We start from the raw sequence: 27,536 nt of genomic DNA, 5'->3' as shown, positions 1-27,536 counted from the left end.
TCATCACTAATGACCATCTCCCGATTAAATATCAACTTCTGTTCTCTTTAATAGAATTCTCAAGTGGGACATCAGAATCAACTACTTTCTCACAGTCAGGAGTTACAAAACAAAATACCAGACAAAGTCTAGTTCATTCATTACCAACCCATGGAATCAGTGAAACTTTCTAGAGAAAATAATATTCAATTTGGGCTTCAAAGGAAAGTTGGGGAAGGGTCCTAAATATAGATACATATCTCTAGATAAATGGGACAACTATCTGGCACAGTATATAAAGTGCAGGCTTGAGTTTAAATCTGGTCTCAGATACTTACAGGCTCTGTGACCCTAGGTAAGTCACTTTACCCTGTTTACCTCAGTTTCCTCATTTCTAAAATGAACTGGAAAAGGAAATGAAAAACTACTCCAGTACCCCAAATAGGTCACAAAGAGTCAAACATGACTGAAAAAAATGCTGGACATCTAGATATGTTTGAGTCCATATGTTCTCATACATATATGAGAGAATATAAAATGGAATAAATTCAAGAGAACTTGGAAAGAATCACAACAAAAAAAATATATTTTTTTGGTCATCTGTTACTATTTGCTTCTATTTTGGTAAATCCTAAAACTGCATGCCTTAACTCTATGCCTTTAAAATCTATTACATATTGCATTGCTATAAAAGATGATTAATATGGATTAAAATGAATCTTTTTCCCCCTCTTTAAAAAATGTACATTAGAAAGGATAGATTAATGTGTAGGAAAAAAGGTGGGATTATCCTGGAAAAAGAAGGTAACTTGGAAACAAAAAATATCAATACAATTAAATATTAAAAGATGTTATTCCTTGTTGCATATATTTGATCATTTGACCCGAGTGATTATTAAGTGTATGATTAAAAATTTCTGTCAACTGAAGAAAAAGTAGACCCTCAACATGACAAGAAAAGAAGGTTCTTATTAAGCTATTGTGTTTACTCTAAAAAGCAGACTTAGGCTGAGAGATTCAAGAAAGCAGTGAGAGAGTTGGTTGTTTTTCATTTGTTTTGAGTTTGGGGAGAAAGAAAGGATTTGGATGGAGAATAGAAGGAAGAAATATAAATTGAAGATGGGAAAATAAGGTGTAATTAAATTGTGAGTGACTTTTAATGTCAGACAATTTCAAATTTGTTTGACATTTACTAAAGAATTTTGAGAAAGGATATGACCAGATTTATGCAAAAGAAAAAATATTCACACAGCTATGTGAAAGATGCATTTCTAAAGTTATGTAAGAAAGTTAGAGGACTATGGCAATAATCCAGGTAGATAGTAATGAGGGCCTGAACTCCCAAGATAGGAAAGTTAATTAATTATAACTGGGAAAACAATATACACAGTAATTACAACAATGTAAATGAGAAGAATAATATCAAAAAAAATTTTTTTTTCTTTTTGCTGAGGCAGTTGGGGTTAACTGATTTGCCCAGGGGCACACAGCTAGGAAGTATTGAGTGTCTGAGGTCAGATTTGACCTCAGCTTAGCAGCCCCATATCAAAAAATTAAATCTAGACACTATTAAATTATAATGACCAAGATTAGCTCCAAGCGAAGGCACATCACCTATCTTTTTTATACGCAGATTATGGCTGTTAGACACTGCATATATGTCAGACTTTTTAAATATGTGAACTAAATTTACTTAACTTTTTTTCCTTCCTTTTTACTCTGTATTAAAAGGGAAAGCTCTTTGAAAGGGGTATTTTAGAACTAGACAAAAGACTGGGAAATGTGACATAAAAACAAAAGATATCAGTAAAAAAAAAAATTTCTTAAAGCAACCAAGAAAACAATAACTGCTGATATTATGTTTATTTGCCTACTTATACAAAATCTTTATGAGTAATTTTTGAGTTAGTTATGAAAAAGCACTTGATTTTTTAAAGCTGTCTTATAGGTTTTTAAAATAAGGCATCTACTATCCATACATCAAAATTACTCATTCAAAATTTCTTGGAAGATATAACAGAAACAACCCTAAGCAATGACACTTTTATATTAAACATCAGATGAGGTATAAAACAGGAAGACATGCTCTCCAAATGTATTTGTCAATGCAATATAGAAGACACAGTGTAGCGGTGGGAACTCTGAAAGGGTATACTTGAATCTAAGCAGGGTGCTTGTAATTAAGTACCTACTGAATGTGAGATGGTGGTTCTCTAAGCACATACTTATTTTAATGTAATGATATGGTCAATCTAGTTGGCTTATATTTAGGGTAATGTGGTAATGTGATGTTCTACAGCTGCGCATGCCCAGTGTGGTGTCGTAATGTAGTTGTGGTGGGGTATTTAAGGGAGTCCTAGAGACAGAGGAATCTCACAGCTACAGAGACCTCAGCCACAGAGAAGACTTCAGACTCCAGACTCCAGACTCCATCTTTGACCAGCCAGGCTGCTCTCCTGTCTCCTTCACTTCACTCCCCCACTAATCCCGAGACCCACCAGAGAGCAATCCCAAACATTACAACACAGCACACATTTTTGGTCAAAAATGAATTCTTTTACAATGGTAAAATATGTAAAAGTTCTCCAGGTGCTGTTTGAAGATGAAATTGTGCTGATTCATTAAACCCCAAAATATTGCAGATCTTCCTAGATATAAACTATAACCAAAGATGTTTGGCCTCTGCATTCATTCAGAAAAGATCAAATGGATGAAAAATATCTACTACCTCAATTTCAACAAGCATTCAGATGAACTATCTGAATTAAAGTACAGGTGTTTACTGGTCATCCTGCCATCTGGGGGAGGGGGTGAGGGGATAAGAGGTGAAAAATTGGAACAAGAGGTTTGGCAATTGTTAATGCTGTAAAGTTACCCATACATATAACCTGTAAATAAAAGGCTATTAAATAAAATTAAAAAAATATATATGACAGAAGACACACACACAAAAAAAATAAAGTACAGGTATTTGTATATTTATGTATGTATGTATAAATATGCCTATACACACACACACACAAACCCCCACAATTTAACAGTGGTATAATACAGAAGTACTACTGAATTTGTCCTATAGTATAATACATATGGGAAAGACCAAGAAGTTCTTCACCTATGAGACATAAACTTCTTTAATATTTTTACAATTGTATTTCAATATAACTGGTTCCCTTTGTAATTCTATGTATTTTACACATTTAAAAACATTATTCTGAGGCTTCCGCAGTCTTTCCAGATTGCCAAGGACTAAAGAGGTTAAGAATTCCTTTATTATATAGACAAGTCCAGAATGAAAAAGGAAGAGAGACTGATTACCTTCAAGATACAACTTATTTAATCCCCAAACTTCTCATGAAAGCAAAAACTAAATCAATCTACATGCAAAACATGGAATATAACAGTTTACAAGGAATTAAAAATGAGTCCAGTGGGTGACAAAAAGACAAATGAAGTCTGGAATAAAAAATAATTAAAGAAAGCTAAAGAAAAGTAATAAAAAACATCACTGAGGGTACTTTATGATAGGAAGAGGAAATGGACTAATAGCATGGTAAGAATGAGGAATGGCAAATGGACAGCCAGGCTATTCTACTGTCACCCTCCCTATTTCAGGAGTAGAGTAAGAGGGCCTTAAGAAGATTAAGTGGATTCTTGAGTTGAACTTTTGTGAAAACATGAGCAGAAGTAGCACAGGAAGGGCAAGTATACATAGTTTATGATCTACTTTGTTGGAGATAATTTCCTAAATTTATGAGATCACGGAACCATTTGAGTGGAAGGTTTATATGAAATATGTTTTCCTATTTTTTGTAGGTTTACTTAATTCTTTGTCTTTGTTGACAGTTGTTTATAATAAATAGAAAATAAAATAAATTATAAGTTTCATAGATGAAGAGAAGGAAATAGAAAATAGCCTAAGCACTGATTTGGAGGCTTAGAGAATAGATATGTAGGTTTAAGGGGTTTTGGGTGGTTTTTAGAGGAAAGTAAGAGAGCAGTTGTTTGTTTGAATAAGAATACACAGAAAATTAATATGAAATAAGACTGGAAAGAATGGTAGAATACCAAGACTTTGGTTGCAAGTAAAAGAATTTGAAATTTTTTTGGGACACAATAGGCATTCAAGATTTGGAGGCAGAGGAAGAATCAAGTCCATGCAAAGAAAAATTTATTTTGGCAGCAAGATAAAAAAGACTACTTTAAGTAGCATTCTGTATATAATACTTTTTAAGGAGTACTCCTCGAATATAGATAATACCCAATTCTAAAAATCACTCCATTTCACCCATAAGTGCTTAGAACAAAGGAGGTAGAAGGAAAAACCAGGAATAGAGGGTTACTAGGTCCAAGGCTGACAGCGGTACAGACAAGGTCCCACTGTATTTGAGAACAACAAAGTTTCAAAGTAATGTCTTTATGGACTATTGTGCAGCATGATAAATGTGGAAATATGTATAGGAAAACTACATATTTAACATATATTAGATTACTTGCTCTCTAGGGGAGGAGAGTGGAGAGAAGAGGAGGAGAAAAATTTGGAACATAAGGTTTCACAAGAATGACTGTCGAAAACTATCTTTGCATGTATTTTGAAAATTATAAAACTATTATTAAAAAAATAAAAAATAAAAAAGAAGGATTAAAAAAAGAGAATAAGAAATTTCAGGCTTCAATAAAGCAGGATTAATAAATTAATACTACATACTCACCCCTAAAAAAATAAATAAATGAATCTGTAAGGCCATTGTCCAGCATAAGGTTTCCTCGGTTTGTGGAGCAGTGTGAGAACAAGTTCTTTTTTGGGGGTTAAGCAATTGGGGTTAAGTGGTTTGCCCAGAATCACACAGTTAGGCAGTTGTTAAGTGTCTTTGAATTCAGGTCTTCCTGACTTCAGGACTGGTGCTCTATCCACTGCACCACCTAGCTGCCCCAAGTTTTTTTGATGGTGTGGAAACACTAAACAAAAATTCAAAGAAAAGTGTCTAATAAAAAGTAATACAGTAAAACAAAACCAGCAAAACAATTTAAATAAATATGTAAATGAATGAAACAACAAAACAATCATAAAATTATAATGATCAAGCTTGACCTCAGAGAAGAAAAACAAGAAGGTACCTATCATAGAGAGACTCTTACAGAGTCTATCTTTTTGTACAGAAGTGGGGGAACATGGCTGTGAAACACTTTATATAACATCAGATTTTGTCAGCATTTTATTCTCAATATATTGGTTACTTATTATATTGGAGGAAATTAATATCATTTTTAGGAGAGAATGAGGAAAAGAGTAGAATGGGACTGGTAGGTCATATAAAATATCAATAACATTTTTTGGTTAAGCGACAATGAGTAATAAAAGCAAATATTAATGCCAACTTATTCTATCACCTGAAAATGAAAGGCTCAAGCTTGGATGTGTAATAGCCATAGTTACCTCCAATAATTTTCCTACTCTTAGACTTCTACCATGGAGTTGTTCTAACCCAGACTAATGGCTTTTTCCCATTATTACTACTATCTGAAAGCAAGATTCAAACAATACTTTATTTCTTGACAAGCATTCTTTTTATGGACACATCATTTATTTCTGCAATATACATATATACCTGAGTTTTAGAAAGGATTAAGCTAAGATTAGGGGAGGTCTGTTGAGGCAAAACTGAGATGACTAGGGAAGTTCTGAAGGGATGGGGTCTTGTTTAGCAGATCCACGGTAGGGCACAGAAAGCTAGTATAAAACAGGGGTTCCTCCATCTATCATCTCCCACTTACAGATTCCCAACAACTGCACTTGGGGGTCTTAATCACCTCAGGAAATAGAAGATTGTGGTAAAAACCACTAGGGGGCGCAATAGTGTACTGGGCCAGGAGTCAAGATGACTAGCCCAAGATACATACTAGTTGTATAATTCTGGGCAAGTAAGTTTTATCATCTGTAAATTTTATCATCTGTAAAATACCTTCCAGAGTTGTTGTGAGGATCAAATAAGATGATAATTGTAAAGCACTTAGTGCAATGTCTGGACAAATATTAGCTATTATTATTACCATAAATGTCACTCACCATGCCAAGTCACTCTAAAAAGCTAATTGACTTTAGTCTAGTGAAGTCTTAGAGCCTCACTTCCCCCAACAACCTTTTGGTTTTTCAGAGAGTAGAGGGAGGTAGAGTGCTAAAATGTGTCATTTTACAATCAGGGGTTTAAAACACAAGTGTTGGCACAGTTAAGAACAAGTGAATTCATTTACCCAAAAAGAAAATTAATTTTTTAAATGCTTGACTTCAAAACCTCTTCCAATTTTAAAAGGAAAAGGCACTTGAAGGAGTAAAGATGGCTAGAAAGGAAAGAAGGATAAGAAGCAGCAATGACAATATTGCATAGGACTTGGTTAATTTCCCTCCCCCTCCCCCAATCCTATTTTGGGTGGGAACAAAAAGCAGCTATGTCCTCAAGTCATTCCCATATGTTACCAGTGCTTGTAATATTTGCAGTTTACATCGAACTTAATTTAGAGTTGTTTTTTTTTCCTTAACAGGTTATTTAAGAAGACTAAGTAAACAATACAAAGGTATCACAAATGTCTGGGATCAAATAGTTAAGAGCTGGAAAAGAGCTAGGCAGTTGCTATCACAGTGGCCAGAAGGTAGGTCTGGGGTCAGGAAGACCTTTTAGATATTTACTAGCTGGTGATCTCTGGCAAGTCACTTAACCTTGTGTGCCTTCAGTAGTACCTAAGTGTAATATTTTCTCTAAAATGTAATGTTCTCTGGGAGCACGTTTCTTGAGGGCTTCTGGGAGCACGTTTCTTGGGGGCTTCTGGAAGCAGCCTTCATTTCAGTTCAATAATCACCCCCAATGCAGCCAGGAGTTAAAAGTCCAAATCCTTTATTGTCTCTTTCACTTGGGGCTCAGCTAGTTTTCTTAAGAGTCCTTCTGTAGTCTTGGTTTCAATAGCTTAAGCCATCTTCTCTGGCTTCTGAATTTCCTCCACTGAATCCTGGCTGAGGCTGAGAGCTTCTAGTGAGCTTGTCCTTTTGGCCCTGAGAGCTTCTACTTATATGCCCCACACTGAGTATATACCAATCATTATATCACTAGGAAACCATTATTTGTTGGAGAATTAAATCAATGCTAAACTGATTTAACTATTCTCCTCAATTCCACTTAGTACCTTGATTCAAGTTCTGGCCCATAACATCTCCTTGTAGGATCAGATTAATCATACTGAACCATGCTAAATTAGATAATTGTTGTCTCTATCAATTCCACTGACTTAGTACCTTGTAAGAATCCTAACACCTATGTCCCAGAGTTGTCATAAGAATCAAATAATTAATATATATAAAGCTTTGCAAACCTTAAAGTGCAATATCAATGCTAGTTGTTACTACTGCTTAATTGTGCTTTTTCCATGCTTTGCTGCACTATCATCTTTGTCCCATCTCCTCAACAGGAGTGGATCCCAGGACACTATCCTAGGCCCATTTTTCTAGCTCTTATAATAAATTCAATTGTTGTCTCCATACCAAAATCTCCCAAATTAGCCCCCAGTCATCTAAGGAGCAATTCCACATCACCCTCTTTCTTAAAGACCTCTCTGCTCACAGATTACATAGATGAATATCAAACTGCCTTGACCAAAAACAAGTCATCACCTTCTTCCTAAAACCCACCCCCTTATTATAATATTCTATTTCTTTTGAGGGCAGCACTATCCTTCGAGAGTCGCTTAGGTGGGCCAATGAATAGAGTCCAAGCCCAGAAACATGAAGATCTGAGTTCAAATCAAGCCTCAAAACACTTTCAAGTTTTGTGATCCTGAACAATATATTTAACCTGTTTGCCTCAATTTCTTCATTTTTAAAATGGGACTAATAATAGCATCAATCTTCCAGTGTTGTTGTGAAGATCACAAAAGATATAATTTCAAAGAATTTGTCATGATCCCTAGCTCATAGTAATCTCTATAAAGGTTAACATCATCATCACACCAAATCATTTGCAAAGTCCAAACAATTCTACCTCACAAACACCCCCCATGTCTATTCTCCATGAACAGCAACTATCTTTATTCAAGCCTTTTACCTTTGCTAAATTATCTAGCATAACAAAGAATGAATAAAGATTCTTAAATATTTTTTTTTCTTTTTGTGATTGTTTTAATTGAAGTTTTGACACAAAGTATGGATGTGGGAAATCCTGAGAATTTTATTTTATTTAATAGCCTTTTATTTACAGGATATATGCATGTGTAACTTTACAGCATTAACAATTGCCAAACCTCTTGTTCCAATTTTTCACCTCTTACCCCCCCATCCCCTCCCCTAGATGGCAGGATGACCAGTAGATGTTAAATATTAAAATATAAATTAGATACACAATAAACATACATGACCAAAACGTTATTTTGCTATACCAATTAAGCTCCCCAGTATTGTACAATTAGCTTGTGAAGGAAATCAAAAATGCAGGTGTGCATAAATATAGGGATTGGGAATTCAATGTAATGGTTTTTAGTCATCTCCCAGAGTTCTTTCTCTGGGTGTAGCTGGTTCAGTTCATTACTGCTCCATTGGAAATGATTTGGTTGATCTCGTTGCTGAGGATGGCCTGGTCCATCAGAACTGGTCATCATATAGTATTGTTGTTGAAGTATATAATGATCTCCTGGTCCTGCTCATTTCACTCAGCATCAGTTCGTGTAAGTCTCTCCAGGCCTTTCTGAAATTATCCTGTTGGTCATTTCTTACAGAACAGTAATATTCCATAATATTCATATACCACAATTTATTCAGCCATTCTCCAACTGATGGACATCCATTCAGTTTCCAGTTTCTAGCCACTACAAAAAGGGCTGCCACAAACATTCGTGCACATACAGGTCCCTTTCCCTTCTTTATAATCTCTTTGGGATATAATCCCAGTAGTAACACTGCTGGATCAAAGGGTATGCACAGTTTTGATAACTTTTTGAGCATAGTTCCAAACTACTCTCCAAAATGGTTGGATTCGTTCACAACTCCACCAACAATGCATCAATGTCCCAGTTTTCCCGCATCCCCTCCAACAATTATTATTATTTTTTCCTGTCATCTTAGCCAAGGATTCTTAAATATTAACTATATGCCAAGCGCTGAAGATACAAATACAAAAGCACAAGTGAGCTCTGACCTCAAGAAACTAACATTTTAAGCAGGGGTCCTCAAACTACCGCCCGCGGGCCAGATGCGGCAACTGAGGATGATTATCCCCCTCACCCAGGGCTATGAAGTTTCTTTATTTAAAGGCCCACAAAACAAAGTTTTTGTTTTTACTATAGTCTGGCCCTCCAACAGTCTAAGGGACAGTGAACTGGCCCCCTATTTAAAAAGTTTGAGGACCCCTGTAGAAATCAAAGGCCTGGAGAGACTTACATGAATGAACCGATTCTGAGTGAAATAGGCAGGACCAAGAGATCATTATATACTTCAACAACTTCTTCAACTGTATGATGATCAATTCTGATGGTCGTAGCTCTCTTCAACAATGAGATGAACCAAATCAGTTCCATTTGTTCAATAATGAAGAGAACCAGCTATACCCAGCAAAAGAACTCTGGGAAATGAGTGTAAACAACAACATAGCATTTCCACTCCCTCTGTTTTTGTCCACTTGCATTTTTGATTTCCTTCTCAGGTTAATTTTACCTTATTTCTAAGTCCGATTTTTCTTGTGCAGCAAAATAACTGTATGGACATGTATACATATATTGTATTCAACATATACTTTAACATATTTAACATGTATTGGTCTACCTGACATCTGGGAGAGGGGTGGGGAGAAGGAGGGGAAAAATTGGAACAAGTTTTGCAAGGGTCAATGCTGAAAAATTAGCCATGCATATGTCTTGTAAATATAAAGCTATAATAATAATATATAATAAAAGAAGCTAACATTCTAATGATGATGTCACATGCTATATAAGGAAAAGATGTCTGGGAGAGTTATCTTGGTTCAGAAAGCTAGTGTGATACTAAGTGGAGCAATTTGACACATCCTTTCAGAAACAATGACAAATTTGATTTTGTGGTTCTAGAAATCCAAGATATGGAAGGGAAGTAGTATAATGAACTTGAGTTCATGGGAGTAAAGAAGTCATTCAGAAGAAATAGTAGACATGAAGGGAAGCTTGGCTAGAACCAGACCTAGATGAGATAGGCAATTGAAGCAAGCATCAGAACAAAAGGACTCCTAGAACAGTATTTTCAGAAAAAAGTAAATCTTTTAAGGTGAAATTTCTAGTGGGCTAGTCCTCCCAGTCCTATATGCCAGAGAGTGGGCAGTAAAGAGTAGCTGACTAATTGGTCTCCTCATCTCCAATTCACCAAATTGATAGTCCTAATTCATAGATCTAGCTATATACTATAACTCCCTTGCTCGAGAAACTTTACTGTCTCTCAATTGCCTCTGGGGTAAAATACAAACTTTTTTGCTTGGCATTTAAAGCCCCTCAGTCTATCTTTAAAGACTATAATCTCATATTTATTCACTTTCATATATCCTACCTATCAAACAGGCATTCTTGCAGTTCTTCAGACAGAGGTCCCCTGTCTTACACCTGCATTATGTGTCCCACATGCCTCAAAGGCCTTTGTTTTTCATCTGTATCTCCCAGAATCCCTAGGTTTCTAAACAGCATGGCTCCAGTGCCAGTTCCTATAGCTCAGAAGATCTTTTAACAGAACTTCCAGTGATTAATGTTTACTCTCTGCTCCAAAATTACTTTGTATTTATTCTGTATATATTTTATATATGAAATATTAAATAACAAATTATATGTTGTTTTCCCCATTCTTTCCTCTTAATAGAATTCATGCTGTATAAGGGTAAGGACAGTTTCATTTTTGTGTCTTTATTCCCAATGACACCGTAGTAAGCATTCAATAAATACATCCTGAATTGAACAGAATCATCTAATTCGGCTTCCACATTTTAAAGATGAGGAAAGAAAAAATGGCATATCTAAGGTCACATGTTAATGAGAGATGGATCTAGAAACCTAGTCTCTTTACTTCTAGTTGTTTTCTTTCCATTATGCTTATGGCCACCATATTTTTAACTGAATTATAATGCCTCCCCAAAGAAAAACTCAGCTAATTTTAAAGATATACAAAAACTATATTTAATAAACAGTTGGTCTATTTTCCTATTAAATTTGTTCTTGAACCAACTCTTAACATGTGCCTTTTAAAAACAAGATATTTAACTAATTGATAGTCATTCATCATATCCTTTTACCTATGTAATCATAAAAAACAGGGCTTAATCTTTCCTTAGTTCTGTATTATTCTTATGCAGGTAACAAAACTGATAGCAGCATTAAATGATATCCATGAGAAAATATTTTAGAAATAGGAAAAAAAAATTTACAATTATGATGCACCAAAGTACAAACAGGAATCAATGTAACTTGCCAAAAAATATTTTTTTAAAAATCCTATGTATACATGTATTGTATTTAGCATATACTTTAACATGTGTTAAGTCTACCTGCCATCAAGAGAAGGAGGTGGGGGGAAGGAGGGGAAAAGTTGGAACAGATGGTTTTGCAAGGATCAATGCTGAAAAATTACCCATGTATCTTGTAAATAAAAAGTTATAATAAAAAAAAAATTCTGCAAAAAATGCACTAGCCTAGTACAGAGGAATGTTAAATCTGGGGGCTCAGGCACCAGCAGCATCTAGAAAAGTATACCTAACTACCGCAACCTACCCAAATAACATGTTTCACCAAAGGCAGAAATTTATTTCTTTTCTAACATTAAGGGGAAGCACATAGAAGCAGGGGAAAAAATAGAGGATAAATGATGCAAAACCAGTCCTACTCTATGTCAATGACTTATTTCTGGGTCCCTGAAGCCACTTATTTTATCCTTTAGAGACAAGTAAGCTATTCCATAATTGGTGGGAAATATTCATTCATTTACCAAAAACAGACCAAATCCACCAATTCTTAGAGGAAGTCACAGAAAGTGATAAATGCAAAGAGGATGAAGTGGAGGAGGAACATGTTCACCTTTATTGTTGGAGTGAGACTTCAAGACCCAGGGTAGAATTTCTGATAAATTCAGTTTAAAAGTAAAATCATCCTTCTGTCTCTCTTGGTTCTAACTCTTTTCCTTTTTTATTAATAATAAAGCTGATATCCATATAATCAAAGGTTTCCCAAGTACTTTATATACATTATCTCCTATGATTCTCACAGTTCTGTGAGGAGGTAATGCAAACATTATCGATCCCACTTACAGATGAAGAAATTGAACATTAGGGAAATTAAAGATTTGTTCATAGATAACAAGTGTCAGGATCAGGATTCCAACCCAGATATTCCTGACTTCAAATGGGGCATTTTATCATCATGCAAAGCTGCATCTTTCAGGGCTTCCAGGCTTCCAGTCTCCACCTACTTTCACACAAGCACCCTGTTTATACTCAGTATGAGTCATAGCTGGCTCCTAAGATTTTATGAAGTTTCATAAACACATCACTCCCATAATTCATGTAAAAGGAAAGGAAACATAATTGAACCTGCCCAATATGCAATTATTTGAGCCAATATGAATGAAAATTGACAAGTCAAAATTTCTGAGTTAGTAGCCAAGCAGTTAAAGACCTCTCAAGGATCCACCTACATCATGCCCAGCACAGCCTGTTCCCTTTAGTTCCCCCTTTTGCTAGAATTTTTGCAGGCTGGAGGGTTCATTCTAGCCAAAAGGGCAGGAAAGTTGTTTGCAAAGCAGATTAATTGTTTTTCTTAAAGTGCTGTTCACATTTAGGGTTTTCTTTTTTAATTTCCGGAAAAAAAGGGTTAAAGCCTTTTTGATTACAAGGAAAATCAATCAACTTGTTCTATGCTCCAACTTCCTATACAGGTTTGGAAAGACATTATGACAATCTAAACATCAATCAACTTGTTCTATGCTCCAACTTCCTATACAGGTTTGGAAAGACATTATGACAATCTAAACACCTTCTCTGTCTCCCACAGAAAAGCAACTCCATAACTAATCTGCTCTGGCAAGGACAAAACAGATTTTCCTGAGGGAAGCTTCTCCAACATACACTGAAAAATTAAGTGGAAGGGAAGGAGAATAATTCAGAGAAAATACTTTTTAAAATATTCAAAGAGGTATTGAAAATGTTTATTAGAGTACCCTAAATAATGTAAAAAACCATGACGCTTCATAGTTAAGTTAAAATTAACAATATTTTTTCTCTCCAAAATACTAAATATTAAATTGTTCAAAGAACCAAAATTTTTAATGTTATAAACATTAAAATAAGCTTAATAGTCTTTATTTTATTGTAGAATTTCACCATCCTCCTTGTATTTATTAGCCAAGGCCTTCAGATTAGCGTCTTTGTTTTCCAAAAATATATTTCAGATTTCTGGAAACTTGATTGGATGCCCATAAATTGGAGAATGGCTGAATAAATTGTGGCATATGAATATTATGGAATATTATTGTTCGGTAAGAAATGACCAGCAGAATGATTTCAGAAAGGCCTGGAGAGACTTACATGAACTGATGCTGAGTGAAATGAGCAGGACCAGGAGATCATTATATATACTTAAACAACAATACTATATGATGATCAATTCTGATAGACATGGCCCTCTTCAACAATGAGATGAACCAAATCAGTTCCAATAGAGCAGTAATGAATTGAACCAGCTACACCCAGAGAAAGAACTCTGGGAGATGACTATAAACCATTACATGCATTTTTTATTTCCTTCATAGGCTAATAGTACACTATTTCAAAGTCTGATTCTTTTTGTACAGCAAAATAACTGTTTGGATATGTATACTTATATTGTATTTAATTTATACTTCAACATATTTAACATGTATTGGTCAACCTGCCATCTGGGGAAGGGGATGGGGGGAAGGAGGAGAAAAAATTGGAACAAAATATTTGGCAATTGAAAATGCTGTAAAATTACCCATGCATATAACTTGTAAATAAAAAGCTATAATAATAATATATATATATTTCAGATTTCATCAATATATTTATATGTTCCATGTTCAAATGAAGATAGGTAATGCTGTTATACAAGGGATTCCAAAAATCATAATGAAGTTTTAAGCTTTAACAGTATTAATAATTTAAAATGTCATGGTGTCTAAGACTCCATTTATATCATATGAAGCTGATATAGCAAAGTTAAGCAAATATAAGTACTGATTTAAGTGTCAAAAAAGTTTTCTTGAAAAATTTTAAGCAATTTTGAATTAATAGAGTAGATGAACTGATGGGGGTGGGGGTAGGCCACAACAGAGCTTTGGCTCAGAAAAGAAAGAGTGAACGTGGAAAAAGGAAAAAGTATATTGGATGTGGATTGACCAAGAAAAGGTTGACCAAAAAGAAATGGAAGTCACTAAGAGTAGTAAGACTACTAAATGAGTAAAAAGCCTATGATCACATTAACTATTTGAAGAAAGACTGTAACATATCCTCAAAGTTCATTCCCATGACTCTTACAGTTTTAACCTCAGCTTCATATGAGACTGCTAGTCCAGAGAAGAGAGGCTGCTCCAGGCTTCAATCTTATAGTGATTAGACCACAGAATAAGATTGTCTTCAACAAAGGACCATGACAGTGGGAAGCAGCAGAAAATAGGAAAAGAACTAAGATTTCTTCAATAGAAAAAAACTAACAGATTTACGGATAATTTGCCACACTATCCTTTACCTTCTCTGTGTCACAGTTCCTTCAACAGTAAAATTAAGAAATTAGAAAATCTTTAAGGTCCCTTTTGGACCCTGATCCTATAATTTTTCTTTCTCATTCTGAACTTTATGTTCTCATGAACAAAGGAGGATACCACCATATCTTTTAAGAAATGTCACTTTCCTGTATTAGAAAGTTAACATATCAAATGCCCTTCAATATTGCCAGTTACCTTTCTTTTCAATTGGCCTTGTTTCTGTGGCAATCTCTCACAAATTCAAAGACCCTCTTGGGAAATGTTTCCTGTGCCTCTGCCAAACATGGAAGAATGATGGTCCTATGACCCACAGAAGAATGCTGAGAAATCAAGTACAGTACCGAATAGCTCATTATTCCCAAGATGTTAGTCTCCACAAAATCCATTATTAGAAAAATAAAAATACACAAAATTTTTGTAACTTATGACAGTTTTTTATTAACATTGAATTAACATAATGTATTAAAATACATGTCAATGTATTGCATTTTGTGTTGAATTGCCTTCATTACTCAAAAAGAAATATTTAGTTTTTTTTAAATTTTGACAAGATTCATGGTAAACTAGGTAGAATTTCTGCTTGATTTTTTTTAAAAGTAAAAGTGGATGTCAGTTAACTCCCATCATACCCTACCCTCTACAACCGAGTATCTTACACTCTTCCCCCCCCCCAAAAAAAATTGACATTTAGCTATAAAGTACTTTAAGGCCAGAGAATCCCATAGTAGAGAGAAAATAGTGACTCAAACCATATTTTAATGTCAAACAGACCTCTGTCCTAAGGGACTATCTCATACATAACTGTCATACCACTCTTCCCTAATGATGTAAATGATCTGATTTAAAATTCCAAGTTTATTTTAATTTACTGTCATATGGCCAATATACATGAATGCAAACCATATTTATTGTCATTTCTGTAATTCTGAAAATATTGGTTTAATTTAAAAGTTTTTAATACTGAGTTTCTTCCCTCTCTAAACTGAGGGAAAATTTTATCATGAATTCTCCGAATGAAAATGTTATTTTGCCTAGTTTCAACCAGCAGTAAGGCAACATCTCCCTTTCCGTAGTTACTTCTATTCCCTAAAATCTAAAGGCAGTTATAACTCCAGCAACTGGGGAACAGGAGAGGGAAAGGGAGAATTTCAAATTAAGAAAGTTTGAGGAATACACAAAATAAAGGAAGCTCTGCCCATCTGAGGAAAGGGAGGTGCAGGCAAAGGGACTACACCAAAGGACAAAAGAATCCCCTTATAGCCAATACTTCATATTCCTCTAATGTAGAATATGGAATGTTAATCCGAAGTTGTCCAGGAGGGAAAGTGTAAAAACAGACGCCAAATGGCACTTCTGGGATTTCTTTCTAGTGCGAAGGGGCAGAGAACACGTGGAGAAGACTGATATGCAAAAAGCCGGACTATAAAATGAGATTCCTTGCCACCAGTGGTTCCAAAAGAATTCCCGAAACAAAAACGATTTCACGCGAAGAAAGCAGACGTGATTTTCTGCCGTGGGTGAGTAGCCAAGAGAAGGGACTAAAAGAAATTACTTCGAGTGGTTACTTCCCACTCCAATCGCTGGAATTCTGAAGGATTCCGAGCTCCAGAGAACAGCCTGTCCTTGACTCCAGACCGCCTCAGGCAATATAGTGGCAGTTACCTAAATCCTGTGGGTGGCCCTGGTCTAGAGCCGCAGAGATGGGGGAGGCAACACCGTGCTCAGCAAAGCTGAGTCCAATCTGAGCTGCCTATTTGCGAAGCAAAACACAAGGGCGGGGAAGCCAGAAAAAAGGCCCTGGGTGCCTGAAAGCCCTATTCCTTCTCTACAAAAAGCTTTGGTAATCATGGGGAGAGAGTGAGTTTGTTTTTCCCCATAATCTTTTGGAGCGGGAGACAAGGAATAGGGGTGTGCTTCCTCAATGAGAAGAGTCCATCACAAAGGGGGGTCTTACTCCCAAAAGGGAAGGGGAAAAAGGCACACTTCCCCCTCGTGAGAAAGAGATGAGAAATGTTAAGAGGTGCATTTTTCCCCTGAAGTTAAGAGTTGGGTAAAGAGAGGGCAGTTTTTTAGGGAAAAGAGGGTAAGGAAAAGGGAAGGCGCACTTCGCCGTGCGGAAAAGAGCTTAGAAAGAAGGGGAAGCACTTCCTCTATAAGAGTGGGGGGGAGGGGGAGAAGGAGAGAGAAGGGGCGGGGGAAGGGTGGAGAGCCGCACTCCTACAGGAAAAGGGGCAAGCAAAAGGGGGGAAGCACTTCCCCGCCGGGAAAAGGGGTGAGCAAAAGGGAGGGCACACTCTTCCCACGAGACAAGTCAAGCAAAAAGGGGGAAGCACTTCCCCGCCGGGAAAAGGGGTGAGCACACTACTCCCACGAGACAAGTAAAGAAGTAAAGGGAGTGCATTCGCCCATGGGTAAGAAGAGTAAAGGGGTGTGCATTCCCTCGCGTAGCAAAGAGGGGGGCACTGTCCGCCTAGGGGCAAAGCGCAGCAAAGGGGGGAGTCTTTCAGGGGCAAGGCTGCAGACAACAGATGCGGAATGAAGCCGCCCCGCTCAGCCTGTCGTCTCTTCCCCCTCCCCGCGCGGCCCACAAGGCGCTCCGCTCCCCGCGGCGCCGCGTACCAGCCCCCATTGGGGCGGCGCCGATTGGCCAAACCCGCCGTCAGTCCCCCCCCGGCGCCCCGGAGATTGGGCGCAGCTCTCACGCCCGCCACGCTCTCGGCAGAAGTACCCTGGCCTCCGGGGTGTGGGTGGGCAGCAGGATCAGATGAAGGGGGAAGCCAGAGTAGCCTAGAGACCAGAGTTCCAGAGCTCATCCCCTCCCCCGCCTCACGCCTCCACCCCGCCAGCGGCCCGGGCCTCCCAGCCTCGCCGCGAGCTCACCTCACGGCCCCGCTCCGGCTGCGCCTCTCCAAGACCAACGGACAGAAGGCGACTGCGTGCTATGCACCACGTGATCTGCTAGGGGCGCGCCCAGCATTACACCCCCCCCCCCCCCCCCCCCCCCCCCCTTTCCCGCCCCCCCCCCCCCCCCCCCCCCCCCCCCCCCCCCCAGTACTGCCACCACAGTGTGACGCAGCTCCTTCGGCCCACGCGCCTGATCCCCTGGAGGAGCCCCGCCCCCTCTCCCCACCTCACTTTTCTCTTCAAGATCCTTCACCTTTCCCAAAACCGCATCTGTGACTCCCGGAGTTACCATGGAGACGGCACGGTTTCCAGACCCTCCTTTCCAGCTCACTTCGAAATCCTACTTGATGCCACAGAATTTGTAAAGTGAATGTCCTTAAAAAAAAAGTCAAGCCCTGAAACAAAAACGAATAATTGGCACTAGTATAGCGCTCTGAAGTTTGTTTGGCAAAAGTATCTGTGATTCAGAGACCACACAATTTGGACAAGTGGAACCGGAAAGATCAGACTCTCTGAAATCCAAATGACACTAAAATCAACATTTATGTAATAACGCTTTATAAAATTGTACTTTCCTCAAAACACTATCGTGGATAAATGAAATTACTATTATTCCTGTTTTGGTCAACTAAGTCACAGCTCTTCAAGTTCTAAAGTGTGTGCACCAATATCTCGTTCTACCCCCACAACAAATCTTCAAGGTAATTGAAACTACAAATTATATGCTTTAAGCTTTGCAAAATGCTATTTACATACTTTGTTTCGTTTGAACCTCACAACAACCCTGTTACGAAGGCATTTCTGGCATTATTCTATCCGTATCACAAATCAGAAAATTCATCTTCAGTTTATGATCGCTTATGATTGACCAAGCTATTAAGTTTTAAGCCGTTACTTGCTGACTGTAAAACCAACACATTTTGTACTCCAACTGGTTTCTTCCTGATGTAAAATGAGGGTCTAGGACCGCCTGGATATACAAGATCCAATTTGTATCTGAAAGTGTAACTGAAGATGGTTAGGGGGTAGTGTTAAGATACTGCCAAGTTTTCAGTTTATTCTGGCTTGACTGTGTCACTGATTCAATAATTGAGATGTCACCCAAAGGCAACAAAGAGGCTAGGATGTGTCAATTAGATTTCCCCAAGATTCTCAGTGCCTGAGAATGTGGATTAGTAGACAAAGAACCAATAGTGCTCAAAAAATAATTTAAAATCCATAGTCCTTTACATTTTACAAAGCAAAACTTTCCTCACACCCTATGGAATGGTTTCATATTTTATCATGCCCACTCTATGTATGAGGAAACTGAGGCTAAGAGAAATTATCTGATATATACATATCCATCCAGCTAGTGGACAGGCTAAACCTTAGTTTAGTTCCAAAACTGGAACTAAACCTAGACCTAGGTTGAGAGCATTTTATCTTGTTTCCAATTCAACTCCAGCATTTGCTAGCACGACTATATTTCAGGAACTATATACTAAAGGCCAGGAATAAAAAGACAAAGTAGTCTCTTCCCTGAGGGAATTTGCAGATTATTGGGGAAGGAACACGAATATAGAAAATTTAATATGAAATGTACAAAATTTCAGAAATATCTAGCTCAGAGAACCTAATTTTACAATGTTCTTATAATTACTGCATAGTAAAATGTTATAATTGAAGTGATATTTTATCCAGATATTTAAGTAGAACCTATTAGCTAATATGCCCTTGGACAACTCTTTCAACTCTCTGAATTTTGGGTTCCCAATAAAAGAATAAAAGAAGTACATATTCTCTGAGTTTTCTTCAAGTCCTTAAATGTTATTGATACTATATGATCATATTTTTAAAAATTATATCTGTTTTTGTATCACCATCTTTTTTAATATGTTACTATCATAATGCCTATCCAAATGGCCATTCCTTGAAATAACAATTAGAAAAGAAAGGAGGGCAGGGAGCATTTCATCAAAACTAACCAATACATTAACCAGGTCTGACACTATATGCAATTCCATATCCTCCACCTCTGCAAAGGGAAGGAAGTACATTTTCTCATCTCCTTGTAGTGACAAGCTTGATCATTATAATTACAGTGTTCCACAAAGGGTGATAAGCAAATTATGAGAGTATGGCATACCTTATCAGATGTATGGATAGGTAAAGAATTTGGGATCAGAGAATATATAGAGGGCATCATAAAATATATTGTTTTGCTTATATAAAATTTAAAAGTTTTTGCACAACTAAAACTAATGCAACCAAAATTATGAGGAAAACAAAACTGGGAGGAAATGTTTGCAATAAGTATCTCTGATAAAAGGCCTCATTTCTCAAGTATATAGAGAACTGAGTCAAATTTATAAAAATGTCATTCCCCATTTGATAAATGGTCAAAAGATATAGTTTACAAAGAAATCAAAGCTATCCAAAATCATATTGGAAAACGCTCTAAATCATTACTGATTAGAAAAATACAAATTAAGACAATTCTGAAGTACTGCTTCACAACCATCAGATTTATTAATATGACAAAAAAAGGAAAATCTTGGATGTTAGAGGGGATATTAGAAAACTGGCATACTAAAGCAAGTTGGTGGTGGTGTGAATTGATCTAACCATTCTGGAAGACCAATTTATATCTATGCCCAAAGGGCTATAAAACTCTCCATGTATCTTTGATATAGCTGTATCTTAGACATACCAAAAAAAAAAAGGGGGGGGGGAGAAATGACCTACTTGGAAAAAAATATTTAGCAGCTCTTTTTGTGGTGTTTAAGAACTGGAAATCAAAGGAATGCCCATCAATTGGGGAATAGTTAAATAAACTGTGGTATATGATCATAATGGAATATTATTGTGCTAAAAGAAATAACAAGCAGGATGACTTCAGAAAAGCCTAGAAAGATTTGCATGAATTGATGCATGGTAAAATGAGTAGAACATGGAGAACACAGCAACAACAATATTGTTTGATGAATTGTGAATGATTTAAGTCAGTGGTCCTCAAAGTGTAGTCCAAAGAATTGTTGGGGTCTCTGAAACCCTTTCAGAGGGTCTACAAATTCATAATTATTTTTTATTTCTAATATAGTAAATAGCTATAAACCTAACCCATGTGAACAAAAACTCTGAACAGATCCTTGATAGATTTTTTTTAACAACATGAAGATACTGAGAACAAAAGTTTGAGAACCACTGAAGTATTCTCAACAATAGCTGAGGCAATCACAGTTCAAAACAATCCCAAAAGCCTAACGATGAAGTATACTGTCTGCTTCTGGAGAAAGAACTGATATTGAATAAAGTGAAACATGCCATCTTTCAGTTTCTTTTTTCTTTTGAGCCTTGTGCAAAATGACAAATATGGAAATGTTTTAAGTTTTTAAGCATTAAAGCATGAACTTTTGTATTTCCTGTTCTTGTTTAGATTGTAGTCATTGTGTACATTGTTTTCCTAATTTAGCTCTCTTCACTATGCATCAATGAGACTCATCTTTTTAGAGATAGATATCTTTCAATTACAGAATTTCAAAAGTTGAAACCCCAGAGACTATCTAACCCAAACCAAACAATATCCCCTCCATGTCATATATATCCAATAAGTGATCAAGCAGTCATTGCTCAAAGACCTTGAGTGAAATCATTACTTCTCCCAGCAACCTATCCTTAGATAGTTCTGGTTTCTTGTTAGGAATTTCTTTCCTATAATTTTCTCTGTTAAGTGCTAGATATAAGAAAAAAAATCTCAATCTTCAGAGCTATCTAAAAGTGGAATTACTACAGCAAGAGGTGAGAAGGTATGTAAAGTTATTTTCTAATTTGCTTTTGCTTCTTTAAAGTTATCAAATTTTGTTTCAAAGGGCCCAGTATGAGCAGCATCCTGGTAATATTTTCCCCTTAGTAATTTACAATTGATATTCTATAAAGTACTTGAATCTTCCATTAACATTGATCTTGTACCCTACTAAATAAGACTGTGTTAAACGAGTAATCTTAATCACAACCAGAGAAGTTCATACCTCTTGCTCTGAGAGGATTCTTCTGTTATTGGCCAGAACTTGAAACAAAGTGCTAAGTCAGTGGAATTGATAGAGACAATAGTTATCTAATTTAGCATAGTGCTTAGTAGTTCTCTAATTCAATACATGTACTTAGTACTTACTATAGTTCTATAAGATTCACACCTTTAAGAGAAGATATATAAGCTAGGAGCCTCAGCCAGGATTCAGTCAGGGAGATTCAGAAGCCAGAGAAGGCAGGTGGGAGCTCAAGCTCTTGGAACCAAAGATAGAGATAGGCCTCCAGAAAAAGTAGCCTAGCCCCAAGTGAAGGAGACAAGATTTTGAAGGAGATAAAATTTTGAAGGAGATAATAAAGGATTTGGACTTTAACCCCTAGCTGCACTTGTGATTATTGAACTGAAAAGAAGGCTGCCTCCAGAGATCCCAAGAAAACTCCAACAAGAGAATATTATATTTTAGAGAGATTACACTCTGAAATATGTTATAGTATTTCATGTATGGTGTTATAAAAAAAAGTGCTGGACCTAAGAATTAGGAGAACCTAAGTCTGTCTACGCTTAGTAATTATATAGGCATCATGATAGTACAGTGGATAAAGGACTTAAAATAAGGAAAATCTAAATTCTAATTCTGCCCTAAGACAAGATTATCAATAGGATCTTAAGATTAAATTTTAAAAAATTTTGGAGGGTCACAAGAATATATTAATTTCCAATTGAATTTGGAATTAATTTAAAAAATATCAATAGTATTTAATTTTTCCAATTACATGTAAAGATAGTTTTCAACATTGATCTAAGATTTTGAGTTCTAATTTTCTTCCCTTCCTTCTTTCTTCCCCAAAATAATAAGCAGTCTGATTATACATGTAATTTTAAACATATTTCCATATTAGTCATATTGTGAAAGAAAAATAAAGGGAAAAAATGAGAAAAAAAAAAAAAGCAAATGCGTGAAATTAGAATGCTTCCATCCAAATTTAGTCTCGATAGTTTTCTCTTTGATGTATGACATTTTACATCCCAAGTGAATTGGATCACTGTATTGCGGTGAAGAGCTAAATGCATCATAATTGATCATCAGACATTCCTACTGTTACTATGTACAATGTTCTCCTGGTTCTTCACTCAGCATCAGTTCATCTTTCCAGGCTTTTCTGATATCAGGCTGCTCATCATTTCTTATAGAATAATAGTATATCCATTACATTCATAGCTTATTTATCAATTCCCCAGTTGATGAGTATCCCCCTTCAATTTCCCATTACTTGACAACACAAAAAGCAGCATTTTTGCACATGGGTCCTTTTCCCTCTTTTATGATCTCTCTAGATACAGACCCAGTAGTAACACTGCTAGATCAAAGGGTATGCACAGTTTGATAACCCTTTTGGCTTAGTTCCAAATTACTCTTCACAATGTTTGGATCATTATACAACTTCACCAGTGATGCATTAATGTTCCAGTTTTCCCACACCCCCTCCAACCTTTATCTTTTCCTGTCATCTTAACCAATCTGAGAGGTGTGAGGTGATACTTCAGAGTTGTAAAAAACTAATTTTTTGACCATATGTTGTGTGGACGAAAATAATTCCTATAATGGTTATTATATTTCTTTTTATTAAGGCTTGTAATATGAGCCATTTTATCCTAATAAAATCAGGATAAAAATGTCCTTTTCTTCTATCACTTTCCCCTATACTAGCACCTGTTATTCCCTTCAGAACGGTTAGGTAGCAATTTCAACAACCAGGGCAAGCATTAAGAAAATTCATTAAGAAACATCAATGTTTGTGTTTTAGAAGGAGCATCCCACGGAGAGCCAAAGACACTGCTCCAGGTGAGACAGGGTAATAGAAAATATAGAGCTGGGTTATGCCACTTCCAGGGTGAAGAAACCAGAAGGATCTTATTCTGATTAGTGTAAACAGTAGACAAAGGTCCTACCTATAATATGCTCTGGGGTAAAATGCAACCAATTCAGTCTTTTTTTTTTTTTTTTTTTTTTTTAATAATTATAACTTTTTATTGACAGAACCCATGCCAGGGTAATTTTTTACAACATTATCCCTTACACTCACTTCTGTTCTGATTTTTCCCCTCCCTCCCTCCATCCCCTCCCCCAGATGCCAAGCAGTCCTATACATGTTAAAAATGCCACAGTATATCCTAGATACAATATATGTGTGCAGAACCGAACAGTTCTCTTGTTGCACAGGAAGAATTGGATTCAGAAGGTAAAAATAACCCGGGAACCAATTCAGTCTTAACAGCTTTCCCCAAAAGGTCATTTTTTTTTTCTTGACTGTTTCACCCAGCTCACTCTGTAAAATCTCTCATGTGTAGATTTCTAAAAATGTAGGATATTCCCTTTCTTGTACATTAAGGAATCACTTGTTAGTCAGAAAACATAATTCAGACATTCACATTCTTCCCCTTTACCCCAAAAGCCTTCCAACTCTATGATCAAATACCTCTTTAAGGGAACATAGACTAAAGACAAAGACACTAGGCAATATGAAAGGTAATGATTTACAAAGTGAAAGTTTGAATGTTACTTTCTTTGAAATTTAGGATTAAAAGACTAAGCAAGAAGTATCTAAGATTTGGGGGGGAGGGTGTCTATTTGGGGCTCATTCATCAATTTAGTATTTTTCCACAGTAGGCCAAATTGCCAAGGTCTTTTATAATCAGAAAACTTCTTTCCTTCCCCAGAAAACATTAACCCAATATCAGAAGGCTCAATTCTGAGATACCTTGGTTCTCAATTTCAGAAAAGGTTTTAAGAATACAGGATATGGCAAGAGAAAATGATGTGGGAAAGATTCCAATCTTTGATTCCCAACTCCCCCTAGTTAATGTAAATTACCCTTTGACTCATAAATCCTGGTCCCTTTGAATTCCAATAGAAGATTCGGACCTGTCCCAGCCCCACCCGGATCTGAGCCAGCTTTGGGGCTACACCCAAAAGCCCTCGAGCTAAGTCTCCTACTATAAAAGGGCCACACCGGGAACCCTCATTGCAGAGATTCCAAACATGCCAGCCATGTGAGTACCCTCTGTCCAGTGGACCCTCTGTCCAGTGCCCTGCTTATCTCTATCTTCACCTATCTCCTACTTCTAAACTCAGTAATAAACCTCTTTTACCAATCTAGCTCTAGGGCTAATAAATGCTTTTATTGGGGACTTGCGCTGCTACTAGACCTCATTTACCGCCATATCCTTGTGCCAAATCCAAGGGGGTTGCAGAGGAGTTCTGTGTGGCTCCCTGTACCCCAGACCTGCCACTAGACCTTAACTAAACCCTAATTTCATTTAGGTACCCCAAATCTAGACCTCAACATTTGGTCTAGACCTCAACAAAAATGGATTCAAAACTAAGTCCTACTACTTTCTACTAATTGTATGACTTTGGGCAAGGAACTTTATTATATGTAAAATAAATGGCGTTAATAGATGCCTTTGCTTAGAATGTATTTATGCATCTATTTTGAGGATAAAAACGAGAAAGTTGGCAAATAGCGCTTATTAAATAATAATATTGAAATAGGTATTGGAAGTACAAAGAAACAATACCAATTCTCAAGAAACTATCAAGGAGAAAACACTATGTGTGTACACACACACACACATATATATTACAGATGTATAATATACACAAGTAAAAATAAATACAAATTAAGATAGTGTAGAAGGGGCAATTACCTGCACTAATAGATGGGAGTATGCAATCAACTTGCCGTTATTTCATTTCTTGCCTTGGAACTGAATGACTCTCCAGTTGGAAATAAATCTCTGTCTCTTGATATACTGGCTTTTTTCAAAATTCAATTTAAAAACCACCTTCTGCAGGAGGCCTTCTTGACACATATCCCTCATCCCCTTCTCTTTAACTTCAACCTTCCCTCTTATCCTTCATACAAAGTATGTATCGTGAATATAGCTATTTATATGTTGTCTCTCAGCAATTTGTGTAAAATTGAGAGCTGGGACTTTTGTTTTTGTCTTATTTAGCATCTCTGATGTCTGTGCTTAGCACTCAGTGTTTGTTGATTAGATTGACTGAAAAGGCTTTATAGTGCTTGAGTTGATTCTACAAGGTTCAATACAGACTTGAGACAGCCACTGCCAAGAACGGGAGGGATAGGGAGGCCAATTTGGCTTTTTCATAGAAATGTTGTATTAAAACCCCAAGATATTACAGAGGTTGAAAACAACACAACAAATCAGGAGCCTAAGGTCAGTGACGTGGTGAAGTGACACAATGTGTAGATTTGCCCTTAAGAAAAATCATTTTGTTAAGCAGTGTGGATTGGATTGTGAAACTTGAGGCAATATTAACAGGCCACTGATATGATCAAACAGGTGATTGATGAGGGCTTAAACTGATTGTGGCTATGTTAGGTAGGGAACAGAGCTGTTGCTAGGATAGAAAGTACAAGATTTGACAATAATTAGATATTTGGAGTAAAGAATGAAGAGTGAGGATAATGCTGACCTTAAAGGGCACTGGAAGGATAATGGTTACCTTGGATAGAATTAGGTCCATTTGGAAGAAAGATCTGGGTTTAATGGAAAGATTGTTTTGGAATTGTAGAGTTTGAGATGATGTCTCCCTGATATGCACCTTGAAATACCTAATTAGCAAAAGCTGTTTTCCTTTAACAATCTTTTCCTCCAGAATGCTTAGTAAAAGATTTCCAATAATGAGCTGGATTCCTGAGGGAAAGAAATAAGGGAAGGTAGTGATTTGCAATAAAAATGAGTACAAAACGCATTACGTTAAAAAAAACTGATCAGTCTTCTCCCAACACTTAACTTACACAAAATATTAACTACCATTTAGCCCTACCCGTTGAGAGGAGGTGTTCTATTTTGAAGAGAGAAGCCAAATTTCCTTTGCAACTAAAATATATAAGTGAGTTGTTTTTTTTAAAGTTTTCGCTAAAACTTAGCATTTAACTTAATACCAGTGGAAATATCTTTGGATTTGGCAGGGAGGGGCGGGAAGAGGAGTACAGGTGTAACACAACCAGCCAAGGCCTTTCTTCTAATGTTTAAAGAGCTTAGCAAAGCTTCCTTTACGAGCAACAGAAAGACTGAGGCTCCACGGTGCGCCGCCGCCCAGCCCTAGGGGGCCCCTCTAAAGGAACAATAGCAACCACAGTCTTCGCCAGCCCCAGGGATCCAACTTGGGCCGATGCCAGGCACCACAAATTAGTGACAAAGCTAAACAGGGCAGAGGCTGTTCGTGCCACTCTCGACTCTCGCGCGCCCCCTTCTTCCGTCCTAGTTTCCGCGTGCCCTTCTCTCCCTCTCCCACCTTCCTGCCCACCTCTTCTCCCCAACTCCCCCATTGCCGCCCTGGTCAGTTACTCTTCTTTGCCAGTAGTCTTCCTGTTTAGTTATATGCCGGAAAGTGGACATTTTAGCTTATGAATACATGGAGCTCTGCCCCTATGGTAACTCGGACAGCTGATCTGGAAAGCCACGACTCGCTCCTCAAACCCCGTCCCCGACTCAAGTTGGGAGGATCCCAGCAGCAGTGATACACGTTTCGCTGTGGGAGTCTCGAAAAAAAGGTAGACTAGCTAACAGACTTTCTACTAGTCGCGCCTTTCCATTCTCGCGAGATCTTCACTCTCTCTAGGATGGGGGTAGGTGGGAGGGAAGATTTAGAGGCTGTCTTTCCAGGGGAACGCGGAGGGGGAAGGGTGGGCACGTCTCTGGCGCAATTCTTGCGCGAGATTGTGCTGGAGCTCCTTAGCCGCTGTGGATTCTCGCGATATTTCAATGGGTCAGCGCTGTGGCCGGAGAAGTTTCTCGCGAGAGCCCGTGCTGGGAGCGCTGTGTGGCCCCGTCTGTGTGTGTGTGTTTGCG

General features: G+C 37.3%; 1 protein-coding gene across 4 annotated transcripts in view; it reads right to left on the bottom strand.

Annotated features, from left to right (window-relative positions):
• The window catches only part of PHF20 (PHD finger protein 20), a 132,644-nt gene extending 105,567 nt beyond the window's left edge, over window positions 1-27,077 (bottom strand). For 2 of the 4 annotated variants that reach the window (XM_031953919.1, XM_031953922.1), the window contains exon 1: window positions 17,621-17,698. The gene's annotated coding sequence lies outside the window, so the exon portion shown is untranslated. Of the gene's footprint in view, window positions 1-4,691; window positions 4,834-17,620; window positions 17,699-25,361; window positions 26,376-26,991 lie in introns of those variants that run through there. The other 2 variants (XM_031953920.1, XM_031953921.1) reach the window with 2 other exon arrangements.
• Window positions 27,078-27,536: the final 459 nt, after the last annotated feature.

The sequence above is a fragment of the Sarcophilus harrisii genome, chromosome 2, assembly GCF_902635505.1.
Source record: "Sarcophilus harrisii chromosome 2, mSarHar1.11, whole genome shotgun sequence".
Taxonomy (NCBI): domain Eukaryota; kingdom Metazoa; phylum Chordata; class Mammalia; order Dasyuromorphia; family Dasyuridae; genus Sarcophilus; species Sarcophilus harrisii.
Note: the sequence above shows the minus strand (reverse complement) of the source record. Positions and strands in the feature narration are given on the sequence as shown.